Source organism: Capsicum annuum, chromosome 2 (assembly GCF_002878395.1).
Source record: "Capsicum annuum cultivar UCD-10X-F1 chromosome 2, UCD10Xv1.1, whole genome shotgun sequence".
Lineage (NCBI taxonomy): Eukaryota > Viridiplantae > Streptophyta > Magnoliopsida > Solanales > Solanaceae > Capsicum > Capsicum annuum.
The window spans coordinates 63,334,687-63,338,582 of NC_061112.1; the positions used below are offsets into that span (position 1 = coordinate 63,334,687).

Genomic DNA, 3,896 nt, shown 5'->3' on the forward strand with positions numbered 1-3,896 from the left:
ATCAATTTGACCAATTTGCATCTCCATCTTCTGTGCTTGATTAGCTATAAATTATTTCAACATCTTTTCCATATTGCTCATTTGAGTCATAGCCTAATTACTCTAAACTTTCTATTGTTGATTTTGTTATACTGGCTCCCTATACTGATTGTTATTCTATGCCTGATTTCTACCCCATTAGAAATTGAGATGGTTTCTCCAATTTAAATTATAAGTGTTGCCATAGTTTTGCTGCCCTTGACAATTAGCATTACCCACATAATTAACAGAATCTGGATTAACCGCATAAGCATCTATTGTATGCTCACTGTTTCCATAAATCTCACACTAAGTATTTATATATTGAACTGCATTAGCTTTGGATGTCGGTTGTGTAACCCCCAACTTCAGACTGTTGAACTAATTAGTTATCTAATTTTATGGTGTAGTAAGCTGAGCTAATAAAGCAGTGTACTGATCTACCACCAACATACCTGCAACCTTCTTAGGGGCACTTATTGGGTCAGCATGCCACTCAGGATTTCTTTGTGAAATTTGATTCAGCAATGTATATAATTCATCATGTCTTCTCATGAGCTTGCCCACCTTCTAGTAAATCCAAGAGAATTTTGTTGTTGGGTTTAAGACCCTTTATTAAAGTATGAACCAGTACATCATTAAACTAATGGTGGTGAGGGCAATTTCTAAGCATACCCTTAAATCTTTCCTAAGCTTAGTAAAAATTTTCTCCTTCTTTCTGCCTGAAACTTAGAATCTCACTTCTCAAGCGTGCTGTCTTACCTAATGGAAAGAATATCATATGGAATTTCTAAGCAAGATCATCCTAGAAAGTAATAGATTTTGGTGGTTCATCATATAACCATGCTTTCCTAATTAAATAATAGGAGATGAGCGTCAGTCTAACATAATCAGTAGATACCCCAGTAGGAATATAGGTATCATTGATTTCTAAGAAAGTGTGGTGTTGTTGTGGATCTTCAAGTGAGAACCCTGCAAATTGTCCACTCGAACACAACAGTTGTACCATATTTAACTTTAATTCAAATCAACCACTCGCCTCTGCCTTGTAAATGTAATTAGTAGCATAGTTCATAAGTGGGATTGCCACTTCACGAACACGGGTTTGGATTCTACTCGAGTAGGAACAGTTGGAGTCACTGGAGCTGGGGCACGTGCCGCATTTGGATCAATTGGATAAATGAGATTAGGCTCTCTTTGATCTACCATTTGAACTTGCTGAACTAGATAGTGAGCTCGTCTCTGATAAATTGCCTGCTGTAGTTCCAAATAAGGCTCTACTAACCCTCTATCTCTTTCCAGTATGATACTTTGCTAGTTCTGTAAAATTCAATCACTAAGATCAAGTCACTAACAGTAAAACTTATTATCAAAAACCAAAAAATTAGAAAATTACTAATTATACTAGTCCCCGGCAAAGGCACCAAAAACTTGTTGCGGTCTAACACACACAAGTGCACGCAATCGTACAAGTAATATAGTGATTAAGATAGTTAGATATCATACCCGCGAAGACTACATAACTATCAATTCAACCAACTTCAGTTTTCTACAAGAATGTATTAAGTGTTTCAAAGTATCAAGATGATTGTGAAGTTTTAAGTAAAAATATAATTAATAAAGAAATAACAATATGCAACAATAGCAACGTGAGCAGGGTTGTAAACAATACTAGTGTGAATTCCAAGGTTGAGGCACTTTTAACAATCTTACAATTTTCTATTCTTATTGTAGTTTAGTTGATTATCAGGTTATTGATTCACAGGGTTAGAGTATGATCATGGTATCTCGATCCTCCAATCTTCTACCTAGCTGGTCATGCAACTACATCATTGAGTGGGGATGCAATAATCTAGGTAGATGCATTAAGATGTCATCCTGCAAGTAAAAAAAACAAGGCTTTTAGGTATATCTCTATCCAGACGCTAATTCAAATCCCTTATTTTATAAAAAAACAAGAACCTTGCTCCTTAAACTCTTCATTCTAACCTATGATTCTCCCCTCATATTCATAAAAGAATATAAGTGTATTTTAATGATGGTCAATCATCAAATAGTAAGCACAAGATATTAAGAATAACCCATACAATAATTCAACAATAAACTATCAGAAAGAATATCAAATGGCAATTATGTTTTTGGCCTGAACCCTAGAACAAGGGTTTTAGCCACTCATGTTCAAATTCAACATTAGAAATGAATAATTAATCATACCAAAAAGTAATCTTGGAATAATAAAGTTCAAAAAACCCTAAGAGAAGTATTGAAAGTATTTTTGCCTCTGTTGTACATTTCCAAAGTAGTCTCAATTGTATTGAAGTGTTCCTTTTATAGTGGGACAATTTTAGCCTAGTGATGGTCCATATCCATATCGCAGAGGTCACTGTATGGGAATGGGTACCGCGTCATGTGGCCAAGGGAATGGGGACTGCATCACACTACCTAGTTCAAGGGATAGGGTCTACATTGTAGGTCAATCACGGAGCCTTATTAGAAATTGCATTTGGATACCAAAATACATAAGGAGACATATGGCACAGTCCGTGAGAATAACCTCTATGCCGTGTAGGTCATTCCTTCTCAGCTAATTGCTTCTTTACTTGCTTCTTTCTTCAAATACATGATTCTCGAGCTAAATCCACTTTTTTTCATGTCCAAAAAATCAATCCCACAGTTTTAATCATCACTCTCTTCCTGTCATTCATCCAATTGCGTCAAATTTCATCAAAAATCCACCTTATGTCGCTAATTATGTCTGTTATCTAAATCATGCAATTACACATCAAATACAATAAGAATAACATATTTTAGCTCGTAGAACAAGCCCTATTATGGGTAAATAGTGATGCTTGGATATTTAAATACACCCAAGATCAGTAGGTTATCCAAGGGCCCAAGGGTTGAATTCCTTCTATGAAACTTAGTATTTCAGGTATGTTACTCTTTCCTCATTATTAATTTGTTAAAAGCATATGTTTTAAAGTATTGTTTATAAGATAGTGATATTGGTTTTGAAACAAGGGCTAAGGGTTTTGAATGCTTATTGATTGAACAATTTATTTTCATGGTTTACATGTGATTACTCTTGCTTTAATTATGGTTTTTAACTGTGGGTGCATGGATGCGGTGAATGAACTAGGGAATTGTGATTTTCCCCAAACTTTTGACTTTTGAAGTGGTTATGACCCCAACCCCATGTTGTGAAATTGGTTTTTAGTTATGAGAAATGTGGAAATTTAACTATTCTTGAACTATTGCATTATAATTTTAAAATTGAACCTTGTGGGTTCGTGTTTCCATGAGTAATTGCATAATAGAACCAAGGGGATTGTGAATTCCCCTAAGTGATGCAATTGTTTTGGCATGTTTTTATTACCTTGCAAGTATAGTATGTATGACGATACCAACAATGTATGCCTTAATGTGAAATAGTTCAATGAATGGGATTATGTGATAAATGTTTTTATTAGGCTTTGATGAGGGTTGTGTAGCTGAGTCGTGAAAATGGAGGTCTAAGAGACCAATACTATAAACTGCGGTTGTTAACCCCGGGGTCTATAGGATTGGGTTAGTCATTTCACCAACTTTCATTCTTAGATTTGAGTTGATAGTTACTTTCATTAACATTAACATTATCATTTTCATTCTCATTGTCACTTGTCAAAGTCTGGGACATGTCCTGACCAAGACTGGTTTTGGTTTTTTGTTTATAAGGCTTTGTTTGGATTAGTGTGTATATTGGATGATGTTGGTCGGTTGTTTGGTCGATCACCAATCATCGGTTATAAGCATGTTTTAAATTTTCTTAATCTTGTTGCATGCTATCATGTTATATGTTTGGAATTCATCCGACATTGGGGGATGTTGTGTTTGGTTTG

The 3,896-nt window shown here is 35.1% G+C and overlaps 1 non-coding gene across 1 annotated transcript; it reads left to right on the forward strand.

The window, feature by feature from the left end:
• Nucleotides 1–662: 662 nt before the first annotated feature.
• LOC124896364 lies at nucleotides 663–769 on the forward strand. Its single transcript, XR_007052725.1, has one exon. It is a non-coding gene; the product is annotated as a small nucleolar RNA R71 (small nucleolar RNA).
• Nucleotides 770–3,896: the final 3,127 nt, after the last annotated feature.